Here is a 15,250-nt window from a genome sequence, read left to right on the forward strand (position 1 = left end):
TTATAAAAGCTTTTACTGTAATATCATTATCTATCACTTTCATCATGCGCGTTAAATGCCTTCGTTTGTTTACTGAGCGTACTTTATGACGCCGTCGTTTCAGGCGGCGTTATAAAGAAAAACATTTCATTTGGAAGTCCTAAGAAAAATTAAGTAAAACATTGGTAATAACAAAATCAACATACTGTACTGAATAATCAATATAATCGATGCAAAAACTAACCTATACACAGATGTGTAAATGCGTTTGCTTCTTCATTATGATCAGAGATAAACGTAAACAAAACATTGGTTGCCATTTTCTATCGTGCTTTTTGGCGTGTTTAGGAAACGCATGATATAAAGTCGCCTTTAATATTTGTGCCTGTTTTAGGTTAGGGTACTGTAGTACATGCATTAAGTGTTCTGTACATTAAAGGGTAGTTTGTTAACAATACTACGTACAAGGGAAGGTTTTAAAAGTCTGAATATACATGTTAAATAAATAGGTAAATATGGTGTCACTACTTCGCGGATTTTCACCTATCGCGGTCGGGTCTGGAACCTATCTACCGCGATAAACGAGGGTTCACTGTACAGTGGCATTGTGTCCGGAGTGCTAGTCGTGGAATGAGGTGCAGTGGGTGCGGTATAGCACCAAAAAGAAGAAGGCGACGAAGAAGTCGCCTAAGAAGCCCAGCGTCCCTTCCTCCCGTGCTTCGCCGGGCGCCTCGTCGGTCTAAGCTTCTCTCTCAACCTCCCCTACCCAGAGTAGGGGACGAGGTAAGTCCGTTGCGGGGAAGAGGGCCGCGGCCCTTCCCCAAGAGTCTGACCTTCAAGACAGTGGTGTTGTGGCGTCATTCCAGGCGAGTGAGGAGCCTGAGGGAGGGGCGGGAGTGTTTTCGGGAGACGGTGGCCTGGTGCCTGCAGGCCACGTCTCTTCAGGTGACCCCATGTGGGGGAAAAATGTTACTAATTCCTCTCCAGCCTATTGGGCGTGTTTTTCAGGCGGTTCAGCAGCCGAGGGCGACGTCGAGAAGGAGCTTTCCCCGCCGTCAGACCCCACTGCGTGTGTTCCCCCTAAGACGCCCTTCAGGTCCCCAATGAGGATGGAGGAAGACTACGGGACCTGGTCTCCCACGGGAGAACCTCCTCGCTCCCCCCCAGCGCCGTCGGCCGTTTTCCCAGAGGTGTTTTTGCAGGCGTCATCTTCCACAGAGCGTCGCAGGAATCCTCCTACACCAACGAGGGAGGCGAGGTCTTCGAAGAGGGCCTATAAGTCGTCGGTCTCCTCAGTGGAGGAGCTTTCCTGCTCTTCGGAGGACGAGGCGCTGAGGAAGCTCAGGAGACGAAAGGAGAAGTCCCGCAAGAAGTTGTTGCTCTCTCGCTCCCCCTCGAGGTCGCGCCACGAGAGTCGGCGCCCAAGATCTCCCAAGAGCAGTGAGTGGGTGATGGTTCACCGCGACAGGCTGCTGGAGCTAGCTGCGGCGCCGGGCCCTTCAAGTTGGCGTCCGAGGACGAGCTCCCCGGATAGATACTCCTCCGGCAGCAGCAGCACCCGACGGAGGGACTCATCATGGCAGGTTCCAGTCGACAGGCGTAAGACCGCGAAGGTTCCGGCTCCATCCGCCCAGCGGAGAGAGTCGCCCCTTCGGTCTGGCAGCCGAGTCCTGACCTCCAAAGGCCACCTAGCTCGTCACGAGCGCAGCCCTCGGCTTTCCTCGACGGGCAAGCCCGCAGATTCGAGAACCTCCGGAAGAGATGTTGGACCCAGGACGGAGGCCCCCGTCCCGATGGCGATGCCTGTCCTTCGACGTGAACCCCCGCGAGAGCGTCGGTCCAGGACTCCCCCACGTGCGAGGTCCTCACGTGTCAGCGCGCCCATCGGAGGATCTCGACGACCATAGAGAGGGGTCGGCAGCGGAGGTATCGGCCTATCGGAGGGTGATAGGCCTCATCAGAAGTCACCACAGGCTGGACGTGCCGGAACCCTCCTCCGAAGATGCATGGCGTTCCAGCCTCAACAGGATAGTGGACGACCCGGTCCAGCAGCGCCCCTCCTTGGGTTTTCCTTTAGCGAGGGACGGTAAGTTGGGAAGAGTCCACGTGGACAGGATCGTGGCCAACCACGCCGAGGTGCCCAAGAGCTAGAGCGCCTCCTAGCTGCTCCAAGGCCTGAAGTCCCAGAGCAAGTTCTACCTCCCAGAGGGACAGCGAGCGGGCGCCTGTGCACTGGAGCCAGCATTCACCGTGTTGGGGCAGGGAGCTTCAGAAGAAAGGGCGTCCACGGCTCCGATCTGCTTCTCTCCTTCGGATGCGGTCATGATGGAGGAGATTTCGAAGGACCTAGTCAACATCTCCTCCTGGCTGGACTGGTGGTGGGCCTCCACCCTGGTGGGCGTACAGTCTTCCTACAACCTAACCGTACCGGAGACCCAGGCCTTACTCAAGGAACTTATCAGTTCGGGAGGTAAGGCCCTGAAATTCCTATCCTACCAGTCGCTAGCCCTGTCCGCCAACTGCGTCCTACGAAGGAGGGACACCATCATAAGCAAGCTGACTAGGAGGCTGCCGGATAGAGGCGCCAGATCTCTGAGGAACCTGACCCTGTGGGACGACGCGATCTTTCCCCTGAAGGCAGCGGAGGAATCGATGGAGAGAGTTCGGAGGCTGAAGGAACCGTTCGAGACCAGGCCCCACCCGGTCAGAAGGCCGACGTTCAGAAGGTCCTCCGTCGACACGCCTCGCCCTCCTCGGCTCGCTCCTAGCCAGCCTAGGAGAGACAACTCGACGACAACATGGTCCCAGTCGTCTCAGCCCTCCCGTAGGGGATCAGCCTCTACCCAAGCCGCCTATAGGCCGTCGTTCGCGGCACCCAGAAGAGGGCGCTCAGGCCGCTCCTCAAGGAGAAGATAGGGAGGGAGGCTCCCTACTCCTGCCAAAACCTCAGGTGGGGGGATGCCTCAAATGTTCTTGGCAAGCATGGGAAGAACACGGAGCAGACCCGTGGACCGTGACAGTACTGAAGGAAGGGTACAGGTTGCCCTTCCTAGTGGACCCTGCACCTCTGATGCCAGACCAGCAGGCGGAGTGGCTAGCCCCCAAGAATCCCTTGAAACAGACAGCTCTGCAGGGAGAGGTCTCAGCGATATTGGCAAAAGGAGTAATGGAATCTGTCCAGGACCCAGGTCCGGGGTTTTACAGCTGGCTGTTCCTGGTGGAGAAAGCGACAGGAGGATGGAGACCGGTCATAGACCTCTCAGCCCTCAACTAGTTCATCTGCAAGACCGACTTCAAAATGGCAAGGATGCTTACTTCCAAATCCCGGTTCATCCCTCTAGCAGGAAGTACCTACGGGTAAAATGGGAGAACCAAACGTTGCAGTTCAAGACCCTCTGCTTCGGGCTGTCCACTGTCCCCCCAAGTCTTCACACGGGTCTTCACAACGGTCTCAGTCTGGGGACACGAACAGGGCATTAGCCTGATTCGTTACCTGGACGACTGGTTGTTACTTTCAGCCTCAGAGGAAGTACTGAAGGGGATCACCATCAACCTAAAGAAGTCCCAACTGATACCCTCCACCAGGACGACCTACCTCGGAATGGTTCTGGATTCCCGGTTAGTGAAAGCCTTCCCCTCCGCGGACAGGCTGGACAACTTAGACCAGGTCCTCCGCCCCTTCCTGACGGACCAACCCAGGAGAGCGAAGGACTGGCAGAGACTGATAGGCCACCTTGTGTCATTGGAGAAACTGGTCCCCCAGGGCAGGCTAAAGCTCAGGGAGGTTCAATGGAACCTAAAGGAAAGCTGAAACCAAACGGATTCCCCCCACAGAGTGGTCCCAGTGTTCCCGAACACGAAACGGGTCCTGGAATGGTGTAGCTGCAGGACGAACACCCTCAAAGGGATGCCCTTTGCAGCCGACCCTCCGGAGATGCTTCTGTTCACGGACGCATTGTAGGAGGGGTGGGGTGCCCATCTCATAGGGAAATCAGCAAGAGGGAACTGGACAGCCCTAGAGAAGACCCAGCACATAAACGTACTAGAGATGAGGGCAGTACAAAGAGCGTGCCAGGAATTTGTACACCTACTCCGGGGAAACACCGTGGCAATGATGTGCGACAACGCCACGGTAGTAGCTTACATAGAGAAACAGGGAGGCCTAAGGTCGAAGGAGCTGTATGTCCTCACGTTACAACTTCTGGAATGGGCCGAAGTGGAGCAGATAAGAATCTCATCGAGGTTCATTCCAGGGAAAAGGAACATCCTCGCCGACGGCCTCAGCAGGATGGGGCAAGTGGTAGGGTCCGAATGGTCTCTACACCCGGAAGTAGTCAGGTCCGTCATTCAGAAATGGGGTTCTCCGGTGATGGACCTCTTCGCAACAAGGCTGAACACGCAGCTCCCCGTGTTCTGTTCTCCTGTCCCAGACCCAAAAGCGGCGTTCGAGGACGCCTTCCAACATCCTTGGGACAAAGTCGACGTGTATGCTTTACCCTCCTTCGGGATGCTCAGGCAGGTCCTCAACATAGTAAGAAGGACGGACAACCTATGGATGACTTTGGTAGCGCCCTGGTGGCCGGAGAGAGAATGGTTCGTGGACCTAAGGGAGTTAGCCCAACAGCTGCCCTGGCCCCCTCCGGACAGGCCAGACCTTCTCCGGCAACCACACTTCCAAAGATTCCACGAGAATCCTTGGTCCCTCCGCCTTCACGCGTGGAGGTTATCGAGCGCCTCCTGAGGAGGGAAGGCTATTCGTTGAGTACAGCAATGAGGATGTCGGGCTACCTGAGACGGTCATCGACAGCTGTATACCAAGCTAAGTAGGCCACCTTTACCAAATGGTGCGCCGCTAGGGACATCAGGCCCCTGAAGGCCTCCATCCCGCAAGTAGCGGACTTCCTAGTTTACCTCAGGGACGTGGTCAACATGTCCATCCCAGCCATCAAGGGAGTCCGCGCTGCTCTGGGCTAAGTTTTTCTCGTGAAAGGCATAGACCTGGGTAACTCCAGACATATCTCAATGCTCATTAAGAGCTTTGAGCAATCATGCCCCCCGCAAGCTGTGAAGGTGCCACAATGGGACGGGGCAAGGGTCCTGAAAACCTTATCCAAACATCCGTTCGAGCCCCTAAAAGACATCGTGGACAAGGATCTCACTCTCAAGACGGTTTTCTTGCTGGCGTTAGCTTCAGCTAAACGGGTAGGCGAGATTCATGGTCTGTCCTATGAAGTGGCTCACTCGAAAGGTTGGCGAGAAGTCACGTTCAAGTTCGTCCCTTCCTTCGTAGCTAAGACCCAGAACCCTGCCGTGTGGGACCCCAGATTTGAAGGTTTCTCAATTCCGGCAATCCCCCGGTCGGACGACGTGAAGGATTTGCGCCTATGCCCCGTCAGGGCAGTGAGGAAATACTTGGAAAGGACAGCAAAACTCCGGCCCGGGATCAAAAGTCTTTTTGTTTCCACATTCCTCGTGAAGAAGCCAGTCTCGAAGAATACCATCTCCTTCTGGTTGCGGCAGGTCATCATCAGGGCCTACAGTAAGGCAGGAATCCCCCTGCCGGGGAAACCCAAGCCCCATGACATTAGGGGCCTGAGTACTACATTGGCCTTCCACAAGAATATGGCAGTGGGCCAGATCCTAAGGGCAAGCACTTGGGCCAACCAGTCTACCTTCACGGCTCACTATTTGAGGGACTATTCAAGAAGATCCCTGGACGGGTTCTCGATAGGTACCGTCATTTCCGTGCTCCAAACGGTTTAAAGGCATAGCCTCAGGGATAACCGCTGGTAACAAGCACAAGAGACACAGGTTCGTTCCTTAAACCCCTTGTACCTTCTTTCCCTTTTTCCGCTTCAAGTGGGCTCTGAGAGGACCCTGAGCCAGAGACGAGTACCTCAACAAGAGGAAGACATGTCCCCTAGGATTTCTTGCACAGGTGAGTTTCTTAGACACTAAGATGGGCTTTTTGTAGTTTCCTCTCGATCGATTTTCTATGGGGTCAACACGACCTAGTCTCCTTTCTAGGTCTCTGGATTTTCCAAAAGCACGGTCTCAAGAACTTGTAGGGCCACGCCCACCTCCTAAATACAAGTTTCCTAAGAAAGTAGTTCGAGGTAAGTACTTCGTGTTGGAACAAATCACAAATTTTAGGTAATTTGTATTTTTCCTAATAGTACTTACCTCGAACTACTTTCGGGTAATGGCCCACCCTACCTTCCCCGAGTGTCCCCTGGTGTCCTTAGAGACCTTAGCTGTCAAGAACTTACTGGAGGTCGAGACCTGAGCAGGCATGCTCTCTGACCCGGGGTTAGCCTCAGGGCGCGTATCACCTTGCCTGAGGTTACCCCTCATAGAAAATGGGTTTAGGGTAAACTACACAAAACTCGGTCGGATGGGAGGAGATCCCAGATACTCCTAAGAAAGTAGTTCGAGGTAAGTACTGTTAGGAAAAATACAAATTACCTAAAATTTGTGATATTACAATTGATTACATCTAGTATTTCAAAACATAACTGGAAATAATTCAAGCCTTTCCACTCACAGTGGATATGATTTTATACACAGTTGCTTGAACTAAAGAATGAAAAATTAAAAGAACAATAGCTTGGAAGTGATGATGTTCACACAACCACTTCATTTACTTCTTTCCAGCGGGAACAAAGGGTATCACATATGTCATTGCATAATTACTCTTATTTTTCTATTTTAACCAAATCTCTTCATTAAAGAATAAATAGCACATGAATTCTATTTAAGTATTGAAATAGTTAATTTTAGTTTAAAGGTTATTTTTTTATCTGAGAAGATTGAGAAGGCAAAGGTGGCTTGATTCATCTCAATCATTGAATAAGAACGAATGTGATAGATAGTGTGTAAAATTTCATTTGATAAAGATCTTTAGATTTAAGTTATTTGAGTAATTGCCATGATTTCTTTGTACTGTAATGATGTGTTCGTATAATCGGCAAACCTCTTGCATTTTCTGTACCTTAATGCTTATTATGGTTATGTTAGATATTTTTCAATATTAAACTTACCCGATAATCATGTAGCTGTCAACTCCGTTGCCCGACAGAATTCTACGGGAGGGATACGCCAGCTATCACTATACTAGAAGGGGGTGTACTCACAAGCGCCACCTGTGGCCAGGTACTACAGTACTTGTTGTTGACGCCACCTCACTTTTTCCTCTGTCGTGCTTCCAGCAAGACGTTCTTGGATACGCTTATGATTTTGGAGTATTGTTCACGGTTTGGTGAAGTATTTCTCTAAAATTTGCAGCTATTCGCTATACTAGAAACTTCTATATTAGCTTAGTTAGCTTTTGGAATTAATTTAATTATGGTGACGAAGAGAGTATGAACTCTCTTTCACCTTTAAATGGCCGACCCTTCCCTTAGACGGAAGTGTTGGTGTCTAAGAGAGTATAGACTCTCTTTCTTAATTTTGCTTAACAAAAGTTATAGATTTATTTTATATCTCTCCGCCTTTTATAGGCCTCTTCGATTAATTTCCTTTTATTATAAAATTATTAAAATTAATTTTTATATATTCGACCTTTCCTAATGGTAGGCGGTCTTTTCTTGTACCGAAGTTAATTAACGTTGAGCCCGTCATTTCGGTTTTACCTGTTAACATATTATGCTATTTTAATGTTTTTGAAAGAATTTCTTTGATAGTCTCGTACTGTTTTCAAAGTTGAACTAACGTTTTGTTTTGTCTCTGCAGTTGTTGACGTTTCAGAACGTTCAACTTGCGCTCTATCGTTACGATAGAGAGAGAATTTTCACGGTGTCACGTTGCAGTAAGAGTAACCGTGTCTAGCGTTTTGTTCATTCTTTCTTAACTTAATGGTTTTAATTCTACAAAGGAACTTTTCATTTTGGGAAATATTTTCCTTTAACAATAATATGTGTTAACGATATATATGATTGGGCTCTTCTCTCAGGTTCTAAGTCAAGAGAGAGAGAGAGAGAGAGAGAGAGAGATAGAGACGGAGGGAGAAAGAGGAGGATAAACGTTTCGTTCAAGCGAGTAACGTTGTTATCGTTTTTGCTCTTCTCCCTAGTCTCTTTAGGGGAAGAAGGTAAACGTTTCTAGAGTTTTTCTTGTTCTCAAGCTTTATGCGGTGAGAGATTTTAAACGTAGTTTATTTGATCTAGTGTTTAGTCTCTTTCCAGCCACTGAATTATTTATCTTTCATTAGATTTTTCTGTTACATTGTAATTCTGTTTTCGCAATTACTAACTTTTGAGAAAGGATAGAATTGCGTGTTTCAGGTACAAACCACTTAAAGTTTCGAGTTCAGTGAAATAAGTGCAAACAGAAAATCAAAAGTGATAAGTGATTAGCGCAAAGTGTGTCAGTGTTGTGCGTGAGGGTACTTCTGTGCGTGCCAGTCGTCCTCCCAGTCCGGGACCTCTTGCAAGCTCCCAAGCCCAGGGGAGAAGCAATGTCGAAGGGCAAAAGGGTTCGGCAGGCCTTGATCGGCGCACAGAAGTATCCTCGGTGGTTGCGGGCGTGTCTTAAGAGACCGTCACTCCCACCCGCAGACGATTGAGCCCTTATTTTGCTCGTCTGCAGAAGAAATTTCGGGGAGAAAACGCTGGTCTCAGGTCTCAAGACCTCTTAAACGTAAAGTCCAGACCTATGCCAGACGTACGAAGTTAGAGTTCAACAACCCGGATGCAGTCATTGGGTTAGCTCTGACTCTCCTCAGTCTCAGGTGACTGCACACCTAAGAGAGGTAAGGCGATGCCACAACAGACCTTATCGTCTGTTGATCCCAAGACGACTTTGCTGCAGTCCATGCAGTCGCAGCTTGGGGTCTTAATGCGTGAGTTTCAGGCTGAGAAGGTTACACCTCCTCCTGCGAACGCTCCGCCTCTCCGCAGTCCAGTCTGCCAGGCGTACGAAGTTGAGGTTCCTCAGGCTACCTTACCGCGTTCTGAGTTGCCAGTTACCAGCGGTGTGCAGCAACCTCCGCCTCCTCCTGCGAGAGCTCCGCCTCTCCGCAGTCCAGTCTGCCAGGCGTACGAAGTTGAGGTTCCTCAGGCTACCTTACCGCGTTCTGAGTTGCCAGTTACCAGCGTTGTGCAGCAACCTTAACCTTCCTTAAGGCAACCTCAGCAATGGGAGCAGGAGTCTTATGCCTTACTTCCTCCGCTTCCGCTTGCGGTTCCACCAGCGAGGCAACAATCTCTTGAGGTACGACAACCTCTTCCATCAATGAGGCAGCCACCTCAGCACTCGCTGCAGCTTAGGCTAGCTCCTCAGGAACCTCAACTCGCGAGACAAGAACTGCGTTCTGCGCAGCCGCTATCTCAACTCTCGCAGCTCACACCTCAGGAACCTTAACTCGTTCCTCAGGAACCTGCTACTGCGCATCCGCTACCCTTACAGCAAGCGCAACTCTTGAGGCAGCAACCTCATGCTATGAGTCAGCCACCTCAACGCATGCATCTGCCACTTTCTCCTCAACTTGAGAAATAACAAATGACAATAATAACACCTCATTACTTTCTTAACTTGCATTTGTAATCATATACATGTATGCCTACACAAACATTATGATAATGGAGGTTATTTGTCTTACTTATATAAAAATATATATGTATTCCTTGCAATATATTTTTAACAATATCGCAAAATATGGCGAAAATATCTTCAAAAAAAAAATGAATCATGAGTTATGAATGTAAGGTAAATATTATGTTGATATTAAAACCCCATGCAAGCATGCATGAAGCACTCTAGCACTGGTCATGGAATTTCTGAGAAATGTTAAACGCCATGCAACACGCTCTGCTTACCTTACAGCATGCTCTACATACAGCATGCTCTGCATACAGCATGCTCTGCATACAGCATGCTCTGCATACAACATGCTCTGCATACAGCATGCTCTGCATTCAGCATGCTCTGCATACAACATGCTCTACATACAGCATGCTCTGCATACAACATGCTCTGCATACAGCATGCTCTGCATTCAGCATGCTCTGCATACAACATGCTCTGCATACAGCATGCTCTGCATACAACATGCTCTACATACAGCATGCTCTGCATACAGCATGCTCTGCATACAACATGCTCTGCATACCTTACCGCATGCTTCTCAGTCATACATCTTTGGTTGTTGCCAACTCACTAGACTGTCAAGCAGTTTCATAATGTTGCCTTCTAGTCTGCTGCTTTTGCACCATTGAAACCCTCACTGAGAGAACTTAACTTTTCTCGGATATGGTCCCTGTAGATGAGAAAGTGCTTTTCTCCCTCCTTCTGATATTCCCTTGAGGACTCTGTCATTTGGAGAGGAGCCTTTAGCTGCGTAGCCTCCTATGGACTTTTATTTAAGCATAACATGCTTCCAGGGAAGGTAATGGTTCCACTTCAGTCACTAACCCCGTCTGTTACCACACCTGCTCCCATAGACCTTGAGCTGTGTTGCAAGACATGCAGTCCAAGCTTAGTCCTTGTTAAAGGATTTTTTGTTTACGGAGTCAGTGTGTCACTGGGAAGACGTTCAACAACCAGCAGAAGTGACTTGTTGTGACGCAGTGCGGCAACCTCAGCAACCCGATAAGGAGTTGTCTGTACGACCCAGACAGTCTAGACAGCTTCGGGTTGTCACTGTACTTCCTCGCTTCCCCATGGTTGACAGTTCACAGACTGTGCAGCAGTACCATGATCTTGTGTCCGGCTCCGTCAGACGACTGGCTTTTTAGAGCTCCCACAAGTCGTCGCTGTCTGGAGATTCTCAGATGGACTATGGATCTGACCAAGGAACTGGGCCTCCTGGTCAATTTTGAGGAGTCTCAGCTCATCCCATCCCAGACCATTGTCTCCCTGGGTATGGATCTTCAGAGTCGAGCTTTTCGGGCTTTTCCGTCGGCCCCAAGGATCTTCCAAGCCCTAGAATGCATCCAGAGCATGCTGAGAAGGAACCGATGCTCAGTCAGGTAGTGGATGAGTCTAACAGGGACACTTTCATCGCTGGCCCTGTTCATCGTGTTAGGGAGAATCCACCTCCCCCCCCTTCAGTATCATCTAGCTGCTCACTGGATAAAGGACATGACGCTAGAGACGGTCTCAGTTCCTGTTTCCGAAGAGAGGAGGTCTTCTCTCGCGTGGTGTAAGAACAGCTTTCTTCTCAAGGAAGTCTACCTTTGGCTGTTCAGAAACCCGACCGCCGTCTCCTCTCGGACACATCAGACACGGGCTGGGGTGCGACTTTGGACGGACAGGAATGATCGAGAACATGGAATCAGGAGCAAAGGACACTTCACATCAATTGCAGGAGTTGTTGGCGGTTCTTCTGGCCTTGATAAACTTCAAGTCCCTCCAGCTTAACAAAGTGGTGGAGGTGGACTCTGACAACACCACAGCCCTGGCTTACACCTTCAAGCAGGGAGGGACTCTTTCGTGAAGTTGTTCTAGATCGCAAGGGACCTCCTCATCTGGTCTAAAGATCGAAAGCTCACGCTGGTAACGAGGTTCATTCAGGGCGGTATGAATGTCATGGCAGATCACCTCAGCCGGAAGGGTCAGGTCATCCCCACAGAGTGGACCCTTCACAAGAATGTTTGCAGCAGACTTTGGGCCCTGTGGGGTCAGCCAACCATAGATCTGTTCGCTACCTCGATAACCTAGAGACTCCTATTGTATTGTTCTCCGATTCCAGACTCAGCAGCAGTTCACGTGGATGCTTTTCTGCTGGATTGGTTCCATCTCGACCTGTATGCATTCCCGCCGTTCAAGATTGTCAACAGGGTACTTCAGAAGTTCTCCTCTCGCAAAGGGACACGGCTGACGTTGGTTGGCTCCGCTCTGGCCCGCGAGAGAATGGTTCTTAGAGGTACTGCAATGGCTGGTCGACATTCCCAGGACTCTTCCTCTAGGAGTGAACCTTCTACGTCTACCTCACGTAAAGAAGGTACACCCGAACCTCCACGCTCTTCGTCTGACTGCCTTCAGACTTTCGAAAGACTCTCAAGAGCTAGGGGCTTTTCGAAGGAGGCAGCCAGAGCGATTGCCAAAGCAAGGAGAACATCCACTCTCAGAATCTATCAGTCTCTAGGGGAAGTCTTCCGTAGCTGGTACAAGACCAATGCAGTTTCCTCAACCAGTACCACTGTAACCCAGATTGCTGACTTCCTGTTATATCTAAGGAAAGTAAGATCCCTTTCAGCTCCTACGATCAAGGGTTACAGAAGTATGTTGGCAGCGGTTTTCCGCCACAGAGGCTTGGATCTTTCCACCAACAAAGATCTACAGGACCTCCCTAGGTCTTTTGAGACCTCAAAGGAACGTCGGTTGTCCACTCCAGGCTGGAATCTAGACGTGGTCCTAAGGTTCCTTATGTCATCAAGATTTGAACCTCTCCAATCAGCCTCTTTTTAGGACCTCACATTAAAAACTCTTTTCCTCGTGTGCTTGACAACAGCTAAAAGAGTAAGTGAGATCCACGCCTTCAGCAGGATCATTGTTTTCACATCTGAAACGGCTACATGTTCCTTGCAGCTCGGTTTTTGCTAAACGAGCTTCCTTCACGTCCTTGGCCTAAGTCGTTCGAGATCCCAAGCCTGTCCAACTTGGTGGGGAATGAACTGGAGAGAGTACTTTGCCCAGTTAGAGCTCTTAGGTACTATCTAAAAAGGTCTTAACCTTTACAAGGACAATCAGAAGCCTTATAGTGTGCTATCAAGAAACCTTCTTTTCCAAGTTCTAAGAACTCAGTTTCTTACTATTCAGGCTTCTGATTAGAGAAACACATTCTCATCTGAAGGAAGAAGACCTTGCTTTGCTGAAGGTAAGGACACATGAAGTGGGAGCTGTGGCTACTTCAGTGGCCTTCAAACAGAGCCATTCTCTGCAGAGTATTATGGATGCAACCTATTGGAGAAGCAAGTCAGTGTTCGCATCATTCTATCTCAAAGATGTCCAGTCTCTTTACGAGTACTGCTACACCCTGGGACCATTCGTAGCAACGAATGCAGTAGTAGGCGAGGGCTCAGCCACTACATTCCCATAATCCCATAACCTTTTAACCTTTCTCTTGAATACTTTTTATGGGTTGTACGGTCGGCTAAGAAGCCTTCCACATCCTTGTTGATTTGGCGGGTGGTCAATTCTTTCTTGAGAAGCGCCGAGGTTAAAGGTTGTGATGAGGTCCTTTAGTATGGGTTGCAGCCTTGTATACTTTAGCACCTTTGAGTTGATTCAGCCTTCCAAGAGGAACGCTGCGCTCAGTAAGGAAGACGATCTTATTAAAGGCAGAGTAACGGTTCAAGTCGACTTCCTTACCAGGTACTTATTATTTCATTGTTATTGTGGATAACTGATTATATGAAATACGGGATACTTAGCTATCCTTTAGTCTTGTACACTGGTTTTTTCACCCACCCCCCTGGGTGTGAATCAGCTACATGATTATCGGGTAAGTTTAATATTGAAAAATGTTATTTTCATTAGTAAAATAAATTTTTGAATATACTTACCCGATAATCATGATTTAATTGACCCACCCTTCCTCCCCATAGAGAACCAGTGGACCGAGGAAAAAGTGAGGTGGCGTCAACAACAAGTACTGTAGTACCTGGCCACAGGTGGCGCTTGTGAGTACACCCCCTTCTAGTATAGTGATAGCTGGCGTATCCCTCCCGTAGAATTCTGTCGGGCAACGGAGTTGACAGCTACATGATTATTGGGTAAGTATATTCAAAAATTTATTTTACTAATGAAAATAACATTTTATATCTTTAGAAATGAGCTGAGCAATGGGTAGGCAATCAGTATGACCTATTGTGGTAAAGGAAGAACCTTTGTCTTTAATGGTAAAAGCTCTCTTTTATTTATTTCATCAGTAGTATGAATTTAGTGCTCTATTGGTTTATCAAGAGCACCATAGAGGACCTAATAGGCACACCCTAATTCAAGAACTAGTGTTTGTGCTTACCACTTCTCTGGAAGAGTACAAGCCATTACTTTACAACCTTACCCTTGTGCTTTGTAACAAAAATGAAAGCATAGAGCAAGGAAAAGTAATAGACTTGTATGTAACAAGTAATGTGTTATAACTGTGTGATATGTTACGCAATGTAAAAAAAAACTATGTGCACAGGGGATCTGATGCCTGCTGTAAACATTTGAATTAATCTCTGCTGTTGTGGAGTTCAAGTTTAAGTGCCTAGCATGCACGTGAGAGCAGGCTACCAAAATGTGGTAGTTCGGCCACCACTATTTCATTGTCTTTTGTTCCCTTGTGTCATAATGATTCACTCATATTGTGCACCGACAGTTTTTTCATCTTGCGTATTTTTCATATAATTCTTTTTAATCTTTGTTTCTGTAGAATTATGGCTGTTTCTGTAGAATTATGGCTGTTTCTGTAGAATTATGGCTGTTGATTATGGGTTGATTACAAGTGATTTCCTGGAGCTTTAATATTTATAGATGTCACAGAAGGGTTGTGGCATTTTGTAGTTAAGTATGATATTATTATTATTATTATTATTATTACTTGCTAAGCTACAACCCTAGTTGGAAAAGCCAGGTGCTATAAGCCCAGGGGCTCCAACAGGGAAAATAGCCCAGTGTGGAAAGAAAACAAGGAAAAATAAAATATTTTAAGAAGAGTAACAACGCTAAAATAAATATCTCCTATATAAACTAAAAACTTTAACAAAACAAGAGGGAGAGAAGCAAGATAGAATAGTGTGCTTGAGTGTACACTCAAGCAAGAGAACTCAAACCCAAGACAGTGGAAGACCATGGTACAGAGGTTATGGCACAACCTAAGACTAGAGAACAATGATTTGATTTTGGAGTGTCCTTCTCCTAGAAGAGCCACTTACCATAGCCAAAAAGACTTTTACCTATACCAAGAGGAAAATAGCCGCTGAACAGTTACAGTGCACTAACCCATTGGGTGAAGAAGAATTGTTTGGTAATCTCAGTGTTGTCAGGTGTATGAAGACAGAGGAAAATATGTAATGAATAGGCTAGACCATTTGGTGTATATTTGTATGTAGGCAAAGGGAAAATGAACAGTAACCAGAGAGAAGCATCCAATGTAGGACTGTCTGGCCAGTCAAGAGACCCCATAACTCTAGCGGTAGTATCTCAACGGGTGACTGGTGCCCTGGTCAACCTACTACCTGATATAAGCGTATAAGATAAACTAAAAACTTAGTGAATCCAGTCCCTTTACAATATATAAATTAATTTTACCTCATGTTGTTGGAGGGAAGGGAGTGAATATTTA

The sequence above is a fragment of the Palaemon carinicauda genome, chromosome 21 (assembly GCF_036898095.1).
Source record: "Palaemon carinicauda isolate YSFRI2023 chromosome 21, ASM3689809v2, whole genome shotgun sequence".
Taxonomy (NCBI): Eukaryota; Metazoa; Arthropoda; class Malacostraca; order Decapoda; family Palaemonidae; genus Palaemon; species Palaemon carinicauda.